The sequence below is a fragment of the Prionailurus viverrinus genome, chromosome C1, assembly GCF_022837055.1.
Source record: "Prionailurus viverrinus isolate Anna chromosome C1, UM_Priviv_1.0, whole genome shotgun sequence".
In the NCBI taxonomy this organism is placed as follows: domain Eukaryota; kingdom Metazoa; phylum Chordata; class Mammalia; order Carnivora; family Felidae; genus Prionailurus; species Prionailurus viverrinus.
Genome location: NC_062568.1, coordinates 144,470,920 through 144,493,412, shown reverse-complemented (window position 1 = coordinate 144,493,412; position 22,493 = coordinate 144,470,920).

Below are 22,493 nucleotides of genomic sequence, written 5' to 3'. Positions count from 1 at the left end.
GCAGAGTTGAGAACCACTGATATGAGCCAAAGACCCAAAAGCCTTTGTATGTGAAATAATCTAGAATAACTGATTTTTATATTACTAAAATATTGAGTTTCAGAGTAATAAATTACAAACTTCTATTCTTCTCATGGAATTCTTCAAGATTTATTTCTTCCTGATTACATAAGATCCAGTGGACTACTAACAAATGCATCATCATAAATTTTTCCCTTTTTGAGAATAATGAGTAGTTGCAATATCAAGGGATATGTATTCATTCATCTCAGTAGATTTCTCAAGGTACATAGAGCTGACTGAGCTCAATTTAATAAATTAGTGTTAATGGCATTTGAGTACTTGGCATCCTGTTAGGTCCTTTCACTTAAGAATGTGCATGTTTTTTTGTTTGTTTTCTGTTTTGTTTCCAATTTGTTTTAAAAAACTCACATAGGATATAAATCTTTTGACGACACTGAAGGAGAAACAATTTCCAGATTACCTCATACTCCCATCCTCCCTGATTTCTTGAATGAAAGTTTAAATAAATTTTTAAAAAATCAGATATAATTTACATGAAATAAAATTCATCCTTTTTAGTGTACAGTGCTGAGAAGCAATTCTCCATGGGTTCTCGTGTTTCTGCATTTCTTGCGAGCAGAGACACTGACTGCCCTTTCTTCCAGGCTATCTTTCAAGCATGTTTGCATAGCAAGCAGCTTTGGAAGATTGAGTGTTTCCCACAGGAACAATGATAAGGCATGATATGAGTCACCAAGTCAAGTTTCTTGAAATGATATGGGCAGATTCATAATGTCAACCCTTTGGCAGTGAAGGAAAAAAAAAATGTTACTTCAGTTTCCCACCACCAAAATGAGGCCAAACCCCTTACTGGACTGCCTGGGGATCAGAGACAGTATGTGCCCCCTCTGGGCATTCTACTTGGTTCTTTGTATTGGCTAAGCCACAGATCAGCCTGGTTTAAGTGGGCCCCAAACAACAGTCTGTGTTGGAAGTGGTCCAGGAAGCTGTGGCACACTCTGTACATTTGGGGCTCCACTCCCCTAATGACCCCTTTGAGTTGCAAGTCTCTGTGACTAATGACTCTTCCAATTACAGGTTCCTGTCAAAGAAAGGCAACTTCCACTCAAGGGAGCTGTTTTAGGGTTTGGACTTATCGCCTCCTTGACACAGCTACTACCCTTCCTGAAAAGCAACTGTTAGCTTGCTACTGGGCTCTTGTCAAAACTGAACTCCTGACCCATGGAACCCTTGTGACACTCTTTCTTGATATTTCCATTTGAGTATATATCAACTTGGACTCAACTAACAAGGTGGGAAGGCCCAACCAGCTTTGCATTGTAAATGGTATATTTAAAACACAGCTGGTCTCAGAGGCATCTTGGCTTTATAAGAATAGTGATAGCTATTCCTCTGTGAGAAACTTTATACTCCATTCCTCCACGTGAAGAAAAGCTATTGGCTCCAGGGGGCTCTCAATTCACAGAGGCTCCCTAAAAGTCTGGGCAGGGTTCACTGATGGTTCAGCTAGGCCGAAACCTGATGTTGTCCCCTGGGCTGCTGTAGCCATTCAACTGCAGGGTCAGCTATGCAGAATCAATAATGCGTGTGCTTGCACCACTTTGTGGACCGAATTCAAAGCCATTCTCACAGCTCTGGTCACTCTTTCCTTTAATGAACTTTGCAACATTTTTACCGACTGTTGCTAATGGTCCAGCTGTTACAGAAAGCTCGAAACTCACAAATGAAACATCACCCCCCCCTTCTTTTTTAAAGCTGTGAACTACAGAAATAAATAACTGCTACAGGTCAAACTGTATAGGTCTCTCCTGTCCATGATAAGATCCCATTCTCTGATGAGATCTAGGGGAATCAAAACTTCACACCCCAAATTGCTACCATGGCTGCCCAGATCCATTGTGCTACTAGATACTGCTACATATCCATCATTGTAGACTGGAACAAAAGAAAGGGTTGTCTCTGATGCAGAAATTACCAGTGCATGCCAGAAGTTGTGACTCCTCATCAAGTTGACCTGTATTCTCGTGGTGAGTGAGGCCACATCTCAGGGGGGATGTTCATTCATTCCTGACAAATGACTAAGTCAGACCTTTCACCTCTTTTCTGGGCTACCAGTGATGCCTCACCACTGACTTCACTTTTCCAGGTCACCATGTTGCTCTTCCAGTCTAATCAGCCAACTCTGGCCACACTACTGTGGTCCCTGATCCTAACCTGTGTCATGTTTGTGGCTCTCTGAATCGGTTGCAGTTGGATGATCCACACAGCAAAGCGGATGGATTTGCATGCTCTGCATCATTCTCAGGTACCTGGCAAGTTTGAGCACTGACAGAGCCTCCTCAAAAATTAACTTAGAAATATTTCTGACTCAACTTTCCTTAACTCTTCCTTTGGAAAGTGGTTTAGTCGTAGAATGTGGCTGTCTCCAGGAAAGGATCATCCCCCTAGTCACTTCCTAATAATCAGGATGTGAAAACAAAGATTTATTTTGAAAATTTGATATTTGTCCGAACCATTCCTGGGCATGATTCTTCCTTCTTTTCCCTGACATACAAGCCTATTTGCTATACCGAGTGTCAACCTGGCCAAAAGAAGGTGTAGATAATTCAAATAATTTGGATTCAGGTACTTAGATTCTCTTATGGATTGGCATGATCTTATATTATTATCCATAGATAATGGCCATACTGTCAATGACATTTCTCTCCAAATGACCCTACAGCAGCCCATATGTCCAAAAAATGGGGGACATGATATATTTTTTGTCAGTTTTATAAAAATGTCCAATCCTGCTTATACTTGTTCCTTCTGGAAAAAAAAAAAAAAAAGGTCTGGGTGAAACAGAGGCTGACTGCAAAAAAAGATAAATTTTTGACTGTCAGAAAAGGAACAAATTTTGGGGTGAAACATGGAAAGCAAAGCCTTGGTATCTGTAGACAGAACAACTCAGACACCAGGAAGTAGAGGGGAGGGAATGATATTAATGACTTCTGTCTTTCAAAATCACCTTTGAAGATTAACTCATGAAGGAAAAGGCCCTGATGAGGCCTCCACAAGCACCTTAAACGTAATTGACTGCTGGGTCTGCCATTCCCTGCCACATGGCTCTGACGCAATGTAACCACCAGCTCCCTTAACCTTACTAAGTATTGGAAGCCCTAGGAATTGGCTCCAGTCCTTACATTTCCAACACAAAACATTTATCAAAATTCCTGGTATCTTTCTCATCTTCATTATTATTGCCATCACTCAGTAATTTTGCAGGGTGGATAAATGCCAACTGGCTGGTCCTGCAGATAAACATGAACAGTTAGACTTATTGCCCTCAGATAGGCCCTCCAGAAAATAAAAATAAATTAATTAAACAAATAAACCAGCAAACAAATAAACAAAAGTACTAAGCTTCAACTTTTTCAGTTGATCTGGGAATTCTAAGGTTTTGAGCCAGCCAGTCAGGAGGATAACTAGGAAGCAATGTCAAATTGTGTCTTCCTACTGAGGAAAGTCCCACTTGGGGTGCCCAATAATTGTGAACATCATTTTATCACAGGGACTCTACTTCTGGTATGGAAGGCAGGCATCCTTCCCCAAGACATTATGACTTATACCTCAAGGATGGTTATAAGAGACCTTGAAATGTTTAAAGAAGCAAAGCCAGCAGATTGCACATATAGCAGATTGCAAAGATCTCCCCAAACTGAGACTATCCTTGGTTACTTAGGAGGACTTCCTAGAAGGATATATAACTCTTAATTTATGACAATCAATTAGGTATTTAACTCTATGATGATGTCATCTGGTTAGAAAAGGTGGGAAGGAAATTGTCCCTTAATTGAAGGAAGTAATCAAAGACATTACCTCAATCCTGAAAAGCATTTAGTTCAGTCTCAACTTATTGTTTAGGGTTTGTATGGATACAGAATTGCTTTAGATTTTCTCCTTGTGGACCAATATGGAGTTAGTGTAACCACTAATACACCCTGCTGTACCTGAATTAATGCTTCAGGGCAAGGGGGCAAGTTAATATAGAAACTTAAGGATAAAGCCATCTGGCTTTCTAAGAAAAACCAGCTGGTTCATTCCAGGAGCCTGGGGACGTCCCTAAGTCTAATAATACTAGTTAGACTCACACTTCTGCTCAGAGTCCTATATGTATCAACCTTAATTGCTATATGATACAAGTTGAATGGAGTTGGTCTTCTTAGCTTCTGTCAGGCAGAATAGTCAGTGGCCAACAGAATGGCACACTCAAGAAAAATCTCTCTAGAAGCCAAGAAAGTATAGAAATGGGTAATGTATATTGTTGGCAATTCTCTGGTGTCCATTTTTTTTACGTGTCTTGCAAGCAGAGAGATGACTGTCCTTTGCTCTGGACTATCTTTTTGAGGTTGTTTGTACATATATTTAAATTGTTTGATAATTCCAAAATCTGGGCTATTATCTGAGTCTGATCGGGTTGATGCATTGTCTTTTAACAGTGCTTTTTGTTTTCACATGACATGTAATTTTTTATAAAACTAGACACATCACACAGGATAGCTGAGGCTAAGAAAATGAACACGCATTTTCTTTTGCTTAGTCTTTATTGTGGGCAGATTGAGTTAATCTGGTTAATCTAGGAAATGAGCTAGATTTTATTGTTGCTGTTTTTGTTGTCATTGTTCCTATGATTAGCTTCAGCATACTGCAGGCATCAAATCCCTTTTGTGTTACTTGTATTTGGGTTGGAGTTTGGATTGCCAGAACATTTTACTCAATGTTTCTGTTCTATGATCAACATTAGACTTTCTCATATGGTATGTATCTCAAAGAGAGCTCCAAGTTATTCCATCTCCTGTAGCAGTAGACTACATTTACTTGTTTTCTCATGCTTGCTAGCCTAGCAGGGATTTTCAGGGGGTTTACTCTGCTGTTCCCATTCCGATTCTGTCTTAGTCCAGCCCTGTGTCTTTATATCCTTGGGGTGAGGCTCTCTTAGTGATCCTGTCCTTCCTCCCCATGGTAGTCAGACTCTGCCTTGTATCTTTAACAGGTCTTGGATAGAAGAGAGTTTTCTACTGCTATTTTCCCTCTGGTGAGACCATCTCTAACAGGTCTGGTCCCTAGTTTATTGCCTGCCTTTCCACCATTTTAGAGGGCTTTTTTGCTGTTCCCTTCCCCTGGACTCAATGCTTTTTCACCTGTATAGACCCAAAGAGAGCTTGTTGCCCTTCCTTCAATGATGTAAAACTTTTGCTGCATAGGGGAAATAGGAGAAAATTATCCAGTCTTGGCATCATTCCTCTCCTGCACACTGCTCCCTTTTCCAAGGCCATCACCACCAAAGGAAGCTGTCTCTGTTATCCACCCAGCCCCCATCCTTTCTTGTGAGTATATGGTTAGGTCTATGGAGAAGGGTCTATGACTGGTTGCCAACTCTTCTTGTGTCTACAACTGCAAGGAATTCTATACTTTCATGCTAGCTCATACTCTGACATTAACATTTAGTTAAATATTTTACACGGAATCATGACCTCCTTTTACGATGGTTCCATCCTCCTCCTAGGCTACTTACTTACTCCAGATAAGCCAATCCCCACGTCCTATCTCCTTGGAGGAGTCTGTCTTTTTTTAGATTTCAGGCTAGTTGGTTGTCCTACATCTTAAACTGTCTAATGGGTCTATAAAAACTTATGATTTTATAGATTGTCTAGCTCTTTCTTGTTGTAAAGGTGGCAGCAATGTTCTTTTTAGCGTCCTACATCTTAAGCAGAAGCAAGAACTTAAATGGATTTTTGGTAAGACTTTAATTCTGGTCTTATGAATTTGTGGATCTTTATTTAAAGACCAATTTTAGACTTTTGTCATCTGACTCCATGCTGTCACAGAGAGAATTTGTTATTAATCAGCGTCCTATGTTATATTTTATTTCCTCCTAAGCTTTAAATGAATTGTGATAGTTCACTACAGAAGGAAAAAAAATTTTAAGACAATCTTGGTTTATAGTTTCTAAAAATAAAACAACTCCTGAACTTCAGAAAAATTGATAAAGGATTCATTATTTATGCTTCAAAAGGGTTCTACTTTTGCATGGTTGATAGAGCACTATACTTATGTCACTGCTCCCTCATTTATTATGGGATGATCTTATAATCTTGGGCAAGTTATTTTTCTGAGCCTACAGTTATTTATTTGTAAAGGGGCAAAGTATAATTTTCTTCTTTTTCACACTGGGTGTCTAAGAGAAGTCAATGATGTAAGTAAGCATGCAGAAATGCTAATCTCAGGAGAAGTACACAATATTATTTTTTATCACACATATATTAAGAATCATTTTCCCATTGCAAAAACATGGGTGGAGCTAAAGAGTATAATGCTAAGTGAAATAAGTTAGAGAAAGACAAATGCCATATGACTTCACTCTGTGGAATTTAATAAACAAAACAAATGAGCAGAGGGAAAAAAGGAGAGAGAGAGAGAGGAACCAAGAAAGAGACTCTAAACTATAGAGAACAAACTGATGGTTACCAGAGGGAAAGAGGGTGGTTGATGGGTGAAATAGGTGATGGGGATTAAAGACTGCACATGTCCTGATGAGCACTGGGTGACTGGAATTAAAATTAAAACTTAAAAAAATGACAAAATAAATATATACATTTTTAAAAAAAGAATAGTTTTTCCAGAATATGATTTTAGGAAAATCTCTTAGCATTTCACCACCTCGATTTCCTTACTGGTAAACGTAATTCATGTAATATATTCTCTTATACCAAGTCTCACAAATCAAAATGGGAAGAATCAAAGACATAATATGTATAAAAGGGTTTTGTCTACTATAATAGTGTATAAATGAAAAGTGTTCTTGTTATCATCCAAATGTAAGATTCTCACTTTTAGAAACTGTTCACCACCTATACTGCAAATATTAAATCTCCAGAATTTATTTGAAATAATGTTAGATTTTTAAAAATAAATGTGTTTGCTACTTTTTTTCTTACAAACTAGGAATATAAATGGAATCATATTTAGTTTGCATACCAAATAAAATCACACACGATACAAGAGAGTTTTGTAGGGGAAGATAATTCACACAAAAATATGTAATTATTGTCTAGATATACACTTAGTTTTCCTCTACCAAGTAAATATTTTAAAACCCTGCATATTATTGATATATTTGACAGGTAATAGAAAACAAAACAAAACTGTGAATTAGCCTAGCAACACAACAGCAAATATCCAGTTTGACTAAATACAGTAAGTATGACACTACCAAAAGACTACTGGGAGGATTAATTAGAAATGGAGGCACAACGTTAAGGTTGCTGTATTTAGCATATAAAAGGACAGGATTATTATCTTAACTTTAAATTTCAAATGAATAACAAATGCATTTTTAGTAAAAATATGCCTCCAAATATTGCATGGGATATGCTTGAACTCATTTGGGGGCTATCTAAAATTTCAATTTAACCTAGCATCTTGTTTTATCTGGCAACCCTGCATTCAATTAATGTTCTTTTATTTTTCCTACACCTGAAATTTAGTTTATTTTATAGTCACTTGAGTTGTCCTCAGTTCTAATTAAAAAAAAAAAAAACCTTAGATAGCTCCTCATTCTTTATTTCATGCTAAAGAAAGAGGAGAAATCTAAGTGAATCTCCTAAGGCAACAAGTGAAATCTGTAACCACCAAGGCCTATAATTACTCCCACCTTTCTGGGATGCCCTAAAACTCAGGCCAAGTTGAGGTGAAGGGAATGTTAGGTGGTTATATGTTCATAAAAATTTTAATCTAGGGTAACATTCCTCATGAGGCTCTTCAAACCTTGTAACTATCTACTGCCTCTACTAGAAACAGAATTTCTCCTTCCAAATTTATTGCTGCTTAAGACCCACACTTTAAAGGGGCTGCCTAATGCCTGACATTGTTTCTCCAATGTCAATAACCCAAAGGATCAAAGTCGTAAGCACATGTTTCTTATACTCCATAGCAAATCTCTCATTCAGTGGTTCTCAAATTTAGCTGTATCTGAATCACCCAGAGGGCTTGATAAACAGATTGCTGGGTATGATCCCTAGGATTTCTGATTCAGTAGGTCTGGGTAAAAGGCCCAAAGCTCTCTGATGATACTGATGTTGCAGGTCTGGGGACACTTTGAGAATCACTGCTGTAAATTAGAATTCTTAAAAGGAAGGATATAATAGTTGATTAGCTGGAGTATGCTATTCATTTGGCACCTCTAAAAATCTGTAGTCAAGAAGCATTCTAGAGATAAATTATGTTCATAATATTGACCATGGCATTTCAGTCTTTAAATGCTTTCTGAATCATTAAAGAGAGGTGGTATTATGTGAAATCTAAAGCTTGAGTTTTTTTCTGTTCTAATTTTTTGAAAATTGATAATACACATTGGTGTGTATATATCTCTCATGTCTAAACATGCCAAAGAACAGAGATATGCTATATGGTATATTTTTAAATTAATTTTAAGTACATATTCTCAGAACACTTAAAATTACATTTAAATGTGGTCCATTAGCATTTTTAAAAATATACAAGAATAAGAAACAAAATCTTCCTGAATACCCAGACTCTTTGTACTTACGAAGGCATTTCAGGGAGGGGAGGCAGGGGGAGATACAACATTCATTGAGTAAAATTATAAGCAATTCAGTTTTTGTTATTTCTCTAAATAACATACTTCCTCCAAGGCATTGAAGATATTTTAATAACTTTAACTTCACTGTCTCTGTGAAGTGGCTAATCAGCAAGCACTTCCAAGTGTAATTTAATGCAATGCAAAAAAAAAATAGTTAAAGAATTTATTAAGCTTAGTATTTTAAAATCTTCACAAAAACACCATGTTGGACCAGCTGGCTCAAATAAGTAAGGGTAACACATACATTTTATCACATATATATCAGTTTTTTGAAATTAGAATATAAGAAAAACCAGAACTTAAAAAATTTTAGTCACCTAGTGTCACTTGCAACCTGAACTGATAGAATGGATGGCAGCGGAGAATTAAGTGTAGAGATTATTTTTAAAGAGCATGACAAAATGAGATCCCCTGTGAGTGCTCAGAGTATGCAATGTCTCTTGAGATGCTGTTACTATACTCCTCAGCACATTATCCAATGATACACTGATTGATGTATAGGAAATTACATCAAGAAGGCTAGCATGTCTTAGCAAAAGCCCGCAGATAAAATCAGTCTTCCCATCTCAAATCAAAATGAAGAAATAAAAATAAGGAGAAATATCCAAACTTCTAAATAAGACTTTGAACTCTGTGAAACCCTAAGCAAATTCATCCTCATCCCTAATTAAGTATTATTAATATTAGATCAAGTGATAGTAAATATTTTAACACTTACAAATACTTATTAACAAATATTTACTTAAGCTCCTACTACTCTTATTCTAGATCTAATTCTAGGCAGTTGACATATCTAATCTCACTTTATCTTTACAAAAAAAACTTATGGAAAAAGTACTATTATTTTGCCTATTCTGCAGATGAAAAAAACCCACCAACAACAGAGAATGTAAAGTTATAGTGCCCAGGATCACCAACTTGTAAGGGGTGTTAGCTGGCAACATGACTATAGGTCCTTGTTGAAGATTTTAGTCCTTGGGTTTGTTCAGATATAGCATTTAGCACAATCCTCATGCTACCCATATGAATATACACCATAATCTCCATTTGACAGATAAGAAAGTGGGGACTGCAGTTATTATGTAATTTTGCTGGTCTGGGATTAGATTCTAATCTCATTGCTGTCTTGCATTTTGACTCATCAAATTGGTTACTTTTCCAGTTTCAGAATCCTCACTTTAAAATACTGGTAAGTTCATACTTATATCAGACAAACTAGACTTTAAATTAAAGGCTGTAACAAGAGATGAAGAAGGACATTATATAATAATCACAGGGTCTATCCATCAGGAAGAGCTAACAATTATAAATGTCTATGCGCCGAAATCGGGAGCCCCCAAATATATAAAACAATTACTCATAAACATAAGCAACCTTATTGATAAGAATGTGGTATTTGCAGGGGACTTTAACACTCCACTTACAGAAATGGATAGATCATCTAGACACATGGTCAATAAAGAAACAAGGGCCCTGAATGATACATTGGATCAGATGGACTTGACAGATCTATTTAGAACTCTGCATCCCAAAGCAACAGAATATACTTTCTTCTCGAGTGCACATGGAACATTCTCCAAGATAGATCACATACTGGGTCACAAAACAGCCCTTCATAAGTTTACAAGAATTGAAATCATACCATGCATACTTTCAGACCACAATGCTATGAAGCTTGAAATCAACCACAGGAAAAAGTCTGGAAAACCTCCAAAAGCATGGAGGTTAAAGAACACCCTACTAAAGAATGAATGGGTCAACCAGGCAATTAGAGAAGAAATTAAAAAATATATGGAAACAAACGAAAATGAAAATACAACAATCCAAATGCTTTGGGATGCAGGGAAGGCAGTCCTGAGAGGAAAATACATTGCAATCCAGGCCTATCTCAAGAAACAAGAAATATCCCAAATACAAAATCTAACAGCACACCTAAAGGAAACAGAAGCAGAACAGCAAAGGCAGCCTAAACCCAGCAGAAGAAGAGAAATAATAAAGATCAGAGCAGAAATAAACAATATAGAATCTAAAAAAACTGTAGAGCAGATCAACGAAACCAAGAGTTGGTTTTTTGAAAAAATAAACAAAATTGATAAACCTCTAGCCAAGGCTTCTCAAAAAGAAAAGGGAGATGACCCAAATAGATAAAATCATGAATGAAAATGGAATTATTACAACCAATCCCTCAGAAATACAAGCAATTATCAGGGAATACTATGAAAAATTATATGCCAACAAATTGGACAACCTGGAAGAAATGGACAAATTCCTAAACACCCACACTCTTCCAAACCTCAATCAGGAGGAAATAGAGAGCTTGAACAGACCCATAAACAGCGAAGAAATTGAGTCAGTTATCAAAAATCTCCCAACAAATAAGAGTCCAGGACCAGATGGCTTCCCAGGGGAGTTCTACCAGACGTTTAAAGCAGAGATAATACCTATCCTTCTCAAGCTATTCCAAGAAATAGAAAGGGAAGGAAAACTTCCAGACTCATTCTATGAAGCCAGTATTACTTTGATTCCTAAACCAGACAGAGACCCAGTAAAAGAAGAGAACTACAGGCCAATATCCCTGATGAATATGGATGCAAAAATTCTCAATAAATACTAGCAAATCGAATTCAACAGCATATAAAAAGAATTATTCACCATGATCAAGTGGGATTTATTCCTGGGATGCAGGGCTGGTTCAACGTTCGCAAATCAATCAATGTGATACATCACATTAATAAAAGAAAAGATAAGAACCATATAATCCTGTCAATCGATGCAGAAAAGGCATTTGACAAAATTCAGAACCCTTTCTTAATAAAAACCCTTCAGAAATTCGGGATAGAAGGAACATACTTAAACATCATAAAAGGCATTTATGAAAAGCCCACAGCTAACATCATCCTCAATGGGGAAAAACTGAGAGCTTTTTCCCTGAGATCAGGAACAAGACAGGGATGTCCACTCTCACTGCTGTTGTTTAACATAGTGTTGGAAGTTCTAGCATCAGCAATCACACAACAAAAGGAAATCAAAGGCATCAAAATTGGCAAATATGATGTCAAGCTTTCACTTTTTGCAGATGACATGATTCTATACATGGAAAATCCAATAGACTCCACCAAAAGTCTGCTAGAACTGATACATGAATTCAGCAAAGTTTCAGGATACAAAATCAATGTACAGAAATCAGCTGCATTCTTATACACTAATAATGAAGCAACAGAAAGACAAACAAAGAAACTGACCTCATTCACAATTGCACCAAGAAGCATAAAATACCTAGGGATAAATCTAACCAAAGATGTAAAAGATCTGTATGCTGAAAACTACAGAAAGCTTATGAAGGTAATTGAAGAAGATATAAAGAAATGGAAAGACATTCCCTGCTCATGGATTGGAAGAATAAATATTGTTAAAATGTCAATACTACCCAAAGCTATCTACACATTCAATGCAATCCCGATCAAAATTGCACCAGCATTCTTCTCGAAACTAGAACAAGCAATCCTAAAATTCATATGGAACCACAAAAGGCCCCGAATAGCCAAAGGAATTTTGAAGAAGAAGACCAAAGCAGGAGGCATCACAATCCCAGACTTTAGCCTCTACTACAAAGCTGTCATCATCAAGACAGCATGGTATTGGCACCAAAACAGACACATAGACCAATGGAATAGAATAGAAACCCCAGAACTAGACCCACAAACGTATGGCCAACTCATCTTTGACAAAGCAGGAAAGAACATCCAATGGAAAAAAGACAGCCTCTTTAACAAATGGTGCTGGGAGAACTGGACAGCAACATGCAGAAGGTTGAAACTAGACCAGTTTTTCACACCATTCACAAAAATAAACTCAAAATGGATAAAGGACCTGAATGTGAGACAGGAAACCATCAAAACCCTAGAGGAGAAAGCAGGAAAAGACCTCTCTGACCTCAGCCGTAGCAATTTCTTACTTGACACATCCCCAAAGGCAAGGGAATTAAAAGCAAAAATGAACTACTGGGACATTATGAAGATAAAAAGCTTCTGCACAGCAAAGGAAACAACCAACAAAACTAAAAGGCAACCAACAGAATGGGAAAAGATATTTGCAAATGACATATTGGACAAAGGGCTAGTATCCAAAATCTATAAAGAGCTCACCAAACTCCACACCCGAAAAACAAATAGCCCAGTGAAGAAATGAGCAGAAAACATGAATAGACACTTCTCTAAAGAAGACATCCGGATGGCCAACAGGCACATGAAAAGATGCTCAACGTCGGTCCTCATCAGGGAAATACAAATCAAAACCACACTCAGATATCACCTCACGCCAGTCAGAGTGGCCTAAATGAACAAATCAGGAGACTACAGATGCTGGAGAGGATGTGGAGAAACAGGAACCCTCTTGCACTGTTGGTGGGAATGCAAATTGGTGCAGCCGCTCTGGAAAAGAGTGTGGAGGTTCCTCAAAAAATTAAAAATAGACCTACCCTATGACCCAGCAATAGCACTGCTAGGAATTTACCCAAGGGATACAGGAGTACTGATGCATAGGGGCACTTGTACCCCAATGTTTATAGCAGCACTCTCAACAATAGCCAAATTATGGAAAGAGCCTAATGTCCATCAAATGATGAATGGATAAAGACATTGTGTTTTATATACACAATGGAGTACTACGTGGTAATGAGAAAGAATGAAATATGGCCCTCTGTAGAAACATGAATGGGACTGGAGAGTGTTATGCTAAGTGAAATAAGCCATACAGAGAAAGACAGATACCATATGTTTTCACTCTTATGTGGATTCTGAGAAACTTAACAGAAACCCATGGGGGAGGGGAACGAAAAAGAAAAAGAGGTTAGGGTGGGAAAGAGCCAAAGCATAAGAGACTCTTAAAAACTGAGAACAAACTGAGGGTTGATGGGGGGTGGGAGGGAGAGTAGGGTGGGTGATGGGTATTGAGGAGGGCACCTTTTGGGATGAGTACTGGGTGTTGTATGGAAACCAATTTGACAATAAATTTCATATATTAAAAAAAAATAAGATACATCTCCTAAAAAACAAAATAAAATAAAATACTGATAAGTTTATGTATTTATTAGGGCAGTTTTGAGTATGGGCAATACCATATATTTAAGTAACTAATTCCAGTCCCTAACATATAAATAGTTCTCAATAGTTAGTTAAATAAACTTATCAAGGTCCTCTACAACAATAGGTCTTCTAAATTGGAAGATGTGATTTGGATATCTAACACTTGTAATTATTTCTTACCATTTAGGCCTGAAACACACCCCAGATACTGGATTTATCAAAGATAACTCCACTGGGACTAATAAATGTAGATGTCGGCGGGGGGGGAGGTGAAAAGTGATGCCATTTGGTATGCTTAAATTAAGACCGCTACAAGCATCAAGGACAAAATATTTTATTGTCATGTGACTTCAACACATATGCTTTAGGCAATAATTAAAAGATCAACTCATGGTTGGCAATTAGTAGGCAACGGGTACATGGTTAATTTCTGCAAAGATTTGGTATACTCTTGAATCTACAAAACTGAAATTGCAAATAAGCTATTCTCTAAACATTGTTTTTTAATTTAAATAAATCAAGGCAAAGTTTTTAAGTGTGTGTAATGTAGAAGGCACCGTTGGTCATACACTTGAATGTATAACCATTCTTTTCTAGCCCTTATAAATAAATGCCTATTTATAATGTAATTATTTTAAGAAGTGCAGAATAATCACAGCATATTCCTTCTCTATCCACAGCTCAGCTACACTACCCTCACAATTGGTTAATCCCATTCCACCCTAAAGGTTAACCAAAGAGACATATGATAAACATACATCATAGTTCATTTCTTCTCTTGGGATGTCAGAACAGTGAGGTGAGCAAGTCCTAAGGGTACTCCTCTGGACTCTCAATGTCTACTACTCCCAAAGGCCTACCTAAATCAGAGATACCTACCTTTATTTTTTTTCCCCCTTTTATTATTAGAGCATAGTTTTAGTGAGAAAAAGAAAAGAGCTGAGAGCTGAATTTGCTTTTAATCCAGTTTGAGAATGATTCGTATCTAGGAAAAATCATGTCCACACATGTGGATGTCTACTTCACAGAAATTCTATATTATGATTTGGGGCCATAGTCTTGGAGTAATATTAAACTCACAAGATTTGTCTTTGGCGCATATTTCCTTTTGTGAATATAGTTCCCTTGTGGTGTAATGATGATGATTTTAAGAGTATCAAAGTATTCCAACTCCTTCTGGGCCAAACATCATCTAAATATCAATCTTTAAATGCTTTACTAAAAGCTGTACAGTGTGTGTGTGTGTGTGTGTGTGTGTGTGTATTTATATATATATTAGAATAGCACAAATTTGTCTTGGATTGCATCCAAAAAGGGGTAGGCTACTTTAGACATAAGAGTATGTTATTGTCACATAATCACATGTGTTATAGAGTAAGAGTAAAACTATTACATGACATTCAATATTATTATGTTGGGAACAACAGAAATAGAAGCTTCTCATGGGGACCTAGCTATTTTGTCATTAACTCTCACTTCGTTACCTTGGGCGTTCACATGCAGCAATTAAAGGTCCTTATTTTGTGTTCCTGATATGAGGGTGCCTTGGAACCAGAAGACAATGTAATATGAAGTCTGAACAAAAATAAGCACATTTTTCCTGAGATAAAGGTTATAAGTTTTATTTCCCTTTTTTAAAGTAACAGTAGTAAAAAGTTAAAAATATTAAATGTTAACTTTATACTTATCCTTCTTTAAGTACATTTATACCTTCAAATCTTTTTATTTATATTCCACTACGTGTGTGTGTTATCACACAATTTGACCAATATACCTCTCTTAATCTACCTTGAATTTTATCTTACAGTCAAGTTCCTGTGTTAAAACAGGGTATTTTTTTTACATTGAAAAACACAATTATTTGCTCTACTTAAATTTAGAGAATTATTCTACTAATTGTTTGTTACAAACTGAAGTAATTATTACTGGATTGTACTTTCATATTTTCCTCAATGTAAAAACTAACTCTGGTCTTTATGCTTATCCCATTACTTGTAAGCTAGTCAAAATTAAGTGCTGTGGATAGAATAAAGGTGAATTTATGAGGCCCAAGTGACTGACATTTACCTAAGCATTTAAAAACTTATCTTCAAATTTTTCTCTTAATACATAAAATAAGTTGCTTTGTCACAGTGAACTTGGTCAAAGATGTAAAGTAAGTTCATATCCTAGGCATGGCAAAATAAGCATATCATCTTGCCATAACCTGAAGGCCAGCCACCTATGGGCTGGCAAAAAGGTGTTTAGCCTCTTCTGAAGTAGGTATCTTGACCTTTCCTTGTGAGAGGGACAGCAAGGCAAATGGCACCAAACCAGCAGCCAAGGGAGGGTGGAATACCTGGAATACCACAGACTCACTTTAGCCGATAAAATATGAGAAGTGAAGGGTGTCTCCCCTACGCACAAGCTTCAAGAGCCAGTGTGTCATGTGCCATGTTCCCTTCCCATTACCACAGCGACTGTGGCAATTTATGTTGAGATGCAGCATCTGTGAGCCGAGGTCCCTTGAATGACTGTGATAAGCAGAGCCTTCCTGCTGATCAGCTTTGCTCATGTAGCCTAAGTGGAATATGTATCATTTGAGAACACTGAGTTTTTGCAGTTATTTGTTACCACAGCATAACACAGCCTATTCTAATGGATGCACAAGCCACCCTCTATTTGGGAAGACTTGACTTAGATCTCACTTAATAAATTTTCCAGTCACCTTTGAAGCTCAATGTACATCATAAGATTTTGGGGTCAGGGGGAAAACTTGGCCATGGAGAAACTATACAGTTGATGACCTGACCAAATGGAGCTAGATAGGGAGCAATTTTCCACTTAACTAATTTTTTCAAGACAACATAATTTTAGTAATGTCCTAAATATACTTTAGCAATCCAGCCACTTCTACAAATTACTGGTGACAGAATTCTTTAGAAAATGAATTCTGAATATTCCTATGTATCCTACACAGAGAAAGTTTACTTAACAAAAAAGTTTATATATGGATTTTAAGAAGAGATTTAAATTGGTTTCATATAGAGAGCAAAAAATAAAAAGTTATAATTTCATCTTTTTTCTGTGGTTTTCAAGACTAGGGAGCAAAGGTTGTAGTTAAAAACACAATCATCACATAACCAGAATGATGCTTTGATTCAAAAAAGAAAGGAAACATGTTTTCTAGTGTTTGGCACAATTTAGTCCATTGACTGAGACCATGAAACACAGTGCACTCCCCTCAATCTCAGTTTCTTCTTCTATGAAAGGGATAATGGTACTCACTGTAAGAAGGCTGTAAGAGTTCATTGCTATTATTAATGTTGTTGGCTGGGAGGCAGGTGTAAGGGAATATATCAGTCACAGCTTTAATATATGGGAGTTCATATGTGATTTAGATATTTTTCCTCCTATCTTTCTGTCAAATACTATCCATTTGACTTTTTATCTTATATGGGTGTTAAAAACTGTAGTTGAATACAAACAATTCTATAATCTGAATCCAATTCCTAGTATCATCTGATGAAATAGTGTGTTTGAGGAAGCTGTATCTATGGATGATGCTTTAAAAAAGCATGTGGGCCTGAACCCAATAACTTAGCCCAGATTTCCTATGGTCATAAGTCAAGTGGAAATTAACCCTTTCATCAGGTATCTCCCTAATCTTCCTTTTTCTTCTTTCCTGACCATTGTACATTCCAGACTTATATTCCTTTGTGAAGAAATTGGGGAATGGTTTAGTCTGCCTGCTTTCTCAATAAGGCTGGAAGCAACTGTGAAAAGAGATCTTCCTGCCAGGCTCTTTCATTCCATTTTGAATCCATATTCCCAAATGGATACTCAGCATTTTTAAGTGCTGGGGAAACAGTGGTTTACTCAGGCTGTTTTCTATGTTAATGAACCCTTGAGTCAAAGTTTTATGGCTGACAACAAACATTTCTTGGGTATTTGTATGGAATATAAAATAGAAGGAATGAAACATTTTTGAGAGTCTAACCATGTATTGAGTGCTTTTCTAACATTGTCACTTCTGAGTCTTGCGATTCAATGAGCTAGGTATTATTACCCCAATTTTTCAAATGAGGAAACTGTGGTTTGGAGAGGTGGAGGTAATTAACTAAATTTGCATAACTCAAGCTTTTCAAAACGCAGAGACCAACTTTAGGTCTCTCTTATGCGGAAACCTCTGATCTCATACAGCACCACGCTGCCTTCTCTTAAGGAAGTTACAATTTAAATAAGCCAAGCGACTTTTACTCTACCTCTCCGAACCTCAGTTCTTCCTTTGGAACATGATGATAATGATACCTTGTAAGAGTGGGAAGAGGAAATGGGGAAACATTTCAAACAGAGTTAATAACACAATGAAATATGCACATGAAATTTTCAGAGAGGTAAGAGTAAAGCCATATGACAGAGAGGAGTGTTTATGCAGAGATGCACTAGGACACATGCCTCAAGGTGAAGTGGGGCCATGATTTTTACAGTCTTAAATGTCAGAATTCTGTATCTTAATATGTGGGCAATGTTGAATACCTATTACTTATTAGGTTTAAAATGGTAAACAGATGTAAAACCTAAGTTTAATCTGGATAGTGTATTTTAACAGGATTATTTCAAGGAGGTGTTGTTATTACGAGAAAGCTTATTGTCCAAAATGTGGACTCAAGTTTGTTGACTTGCACACTGGCATTCTAGTTTTGCCACTAAACAAGACAAAAATGGCATACCTTACTCATCATTCATAAAAGAATGGTATTAAAATAGACTTTTCCTCTACTCTGTGACTCCAAGAATACAATATAATAAAACATTTAAGATCATGGACCTTTGGGGGCAAACATAACAGGCCCAGAGTCTTCTTTCTTCCATGTTTTTAGCTCTCTTACCTTAGGGAAAAAATGTTTAATCACTTTAAGCCTCACTTTCAATGATTGTAGAGTGAGGATAATAATAGTATATTCCTTACAAGGTTGTTGAAAGGATTAACAATAAGGTGATATTCTAAACGTATCTAATGCTAGGTTTGGCATCTATGTTCATTAAGTTAGATGCAGCTATGGTAATGCACTCTTGGGCAAGCCACAAAGAAGGGATCCAAGTATGGTATCACTTCTTTCTAAGCATGACAAATAAGTAAGCTGTTTTCAGCCTTCTACCCTCTAGAGTAAAAGGTTGGGTTACTGCAGACTACAAAGATGTGTGGCAAACAGTATTTTTATATTCTTCTTGGATTTCTTCCTCCTTTCAATTCCCTGGCATATGAACCCATACCTTTTGGGGTCTGTTTGCATTTTTACTATTAAGAACATAAGCTGACTTAGGGCATGCAGTGAAGAGTGCTGAAGGCAGAAAGGAAGTGGTGGGGACCCCTTTCAACAGCATCACATCTAGGGAAGAGGCACATGCTGCATGTCAGCCAGCCCACCCTGGGAGAGGAAAAGATTACTAATGGAGTAGCAATGTTAAAGAGAACAAAAAGTGAGCCCTTTTTTCTTTTCTTTTTGGAACCATTAAAACTTTTCAAAAATACACAAAACCAACTTGAAGCTCAATTAAGGGCTGCTAAAAGGAGGAGAGTATGCTGTATCTCCAGCATCTGGACTAGAGCTAGTGTATGTAATGCATATCCGTCACTGACAGCTTTCTGGGCTATTTTTAATTCAGTCTAATTAGTCATGTCTTCTCCTGCAAGTACAGGAATCAGTCAGACTATGGGTAACAATTGTGAAACTACCTTTAGAGAACTCCTTTGCATATTATTTTGGAAGACAACCATAAAGCCCTATAAATGATAGCCTCCATAAGTGTCAGCCCAGATAATTCAGCTGATGTCAACAAGCAGAAGTTGGATGGGCTGTCATAGATATTGGGGCTGAATACAGCACATGACATCAAAATCATGGCTTTGTAAACATTTCCTTCTTTGCACACAGATTTAATTATCTTGTACCCCAGAGAAGAAGAAAACTGGGGCCAACATAATTTCAAAGGAAAGAAAAATGTGTTCCTATTTTTATAGACTTGTAAAAGCAAGGAAATGTCTGAAGGGAAGGAAAAAAAAATAGTCTTGAAGAAGAATGCAATATGCCCCAACCCAAACTTATTCAAGATGTCATTCCTGGATAGAATTCTATGCTCTCAGCATTAGACAGGCTGGTTAAGCAAAGGCAGGTTCTACATAGACTGTCATCTGAACATGATATTGATGGATCGTTTTTACAAACAGGCTGGACTGCAATGAAAAGCTTTGTGAACGTGCTAAGACCATTTTAACAGGTCACTGGAGACCAAAGTGCCTGGAGGAGAGGATCTATGCCAAGTCCTATGAACAGTTCATAATATATGAATAATGAAGCACTTCGCAAAAAAACAAAAAAAACCCCAAAAAAACAAAAAAAACCCCACATATATATAAAATGAAGATATTCCCAAAGACGTTTCTCGTGTCACTGATATTTTTGAGAACCCTTCTAGCTGCAACCTGATTAGGTGTTTCAGGATCTGCAGTATGTTTTCTTCATGACACTCTGATCCACAGTTCTTTTTTTGTTTTGTTTTGTTTCATTTTACTTTTGTTTTTTGAATCACATAGAACGTATTTCCATTGTATTAAAGCAGGTAGAAATCTTGTCTGAAATAAGCGTTAGACTATAATGAATCAATTCAAAGTAGAAATATTACACGCACACATGTAACTAGAACTGTGGGGGACTTTCAAAGGCAATAGTGAAAGTAAGAATATTGGTTGAAAAAAATCAGCCTCCTTCCAAATGGGACAACAAAGAACTCTTGCCAACCAATCAGACACACAACCTATTTTCATCATTAAACATGTGACTCAGACCAGAAGGCATCAAGACATGTCTAGCTCACTCACTTGTCTAGCTATAATTTTTCTCTGAGATTTAATATACAATTCCAAGTCCCTGATTTTAAACTTGAGGCTATAAAAATATATTATTATATAACTTAGTTTACTAATGAATCGTTTAAATTAAGTTTTAGAGGATTTTGTCATTATGAATGACTAGCTCATGATTTGTAAGTTCCAAAGAAGTTAACTGAAATTGGATTTATTTAAGTTGCAGGTTACCACTTAAGATGGCTCTGTTTAGAGCACCTTCAAATAAAATTTTAAAAAAGTTAGCATTATTATTCAAATATTGTCCAGCTATTGTTGCTGACATTTGCTTTTTATAGGATCACAGAAAGGAAAAAGAGGAAGTATTCAAGTGTTTATCTCACCCTTCCCCTTTTTTGGGCATTTAAGTCTTTTGTTGATTTGAAAAAAATAAAACCTCCACAGACCTTCTGGGAAGCCCTATTAGAATATGCAAATACCTATGCCTTTAGTTATATGTTCACTAAAGATTAAAAATCTCTATTTAATATTCTTAAAAGTAGCTCTCTGCATGTAAAAGACTCTATTTTATCTATTTATAGCCAAGTTTACAGTTGCCAAGGCACATTGTTATACATCTGATTTGATACTCAAAAAATTGTTATGAGGTAGGTAGGGAAGGTGAGCTCTCAGGGGCAAGGGCAAGATTTAAATTATATTTCCATCACTGATGCCTTAGAATATGTGTAAGGTATTTCTTGAATAAATGGCTGAATTATGTCCTTTTATTCTTAATTTTTTTTTAAACATTTATTGACTTTTGAGAGAAAGAGACAGAGTGCAAGCAGGGGTAGGGCAGAAAGAGAGGGAGACACAGAATACGAAACAGGCTCCAGGCTCTGAGCTGTAAGCACAGAGCCCAACATGGGGCTTGAACTCACGAACCATGAGATCATGACCTGAGCCAAAGTCAGATGCTTAACTGACTGAGCCACCCAGGTGCCCCTGACTTATCTCCTTTTAAACAATAAGAACACCAAGGCTCAGTGAGATTCGGTGGCATTCCCAAAGTCTATTGTTGAAAGACTACCATTAAGGCTAGTTTTGAGGGCTTCTGATCATTATTTGTGAGTTCTGTGCTCCAATCAATTTATTAGGTCTCCCCACATACTATACATACTATATCACGGTATTCATTCCTAAACTTAAAAAAAGAAGAAAAAAGCCTGGGAAACAGAATAAGAATAACAGTGATTTGCTTCTTTATTTTGAAACCTCGACACTGAATTTTATTTTAAGGACAGAAAATAATTAAAACAATGAAATACTGATCATACTTTCTTTTCAGATGACTCATTCTTTAAAGGAGAAGATGTGGCTGAAGAGTAGTGATTATATCTTAAGTATTCTTAAACTCTCTGTTGGTTGATAACAACAATGGTTTATATTTAAGATGTTTATTTTACTCGCTGTGATCACATATATTCTTCCTAGATCCACAGAGCAACAGTATTTAGTCCCATTTTGCAGATAAGAAAAGTAAGCAATCAAATGAGTGCCCCAAGGTCATATATCTCGATCTCAGGTGGTCTGCTTCCATGCAGCAGTATCTCCAACACTGGATACCCTTCCCCATTGTAACTACTATTCTGAATGAATGATAACTCCTTTAAGCTTTATTGCATCTGTCTGGCTATAATTCTCCTTCCACTGGGGATTTTGTGGTAAAAAGACACTTGCTAAAGAACATAGGAGAGTATGACCACATGAAACTGAACAGCGTTGATCTGTATACTGTACTAGTTGGTGGAGGTCTTGAGTAAGTGTTGGAGTAGATGCCCAGCCCAGAGAAGGATGAGTAGACATGAGCCACCAGAAGTCTTTCTAATTAAAACATTTCCATCTCTTCTCATATAAA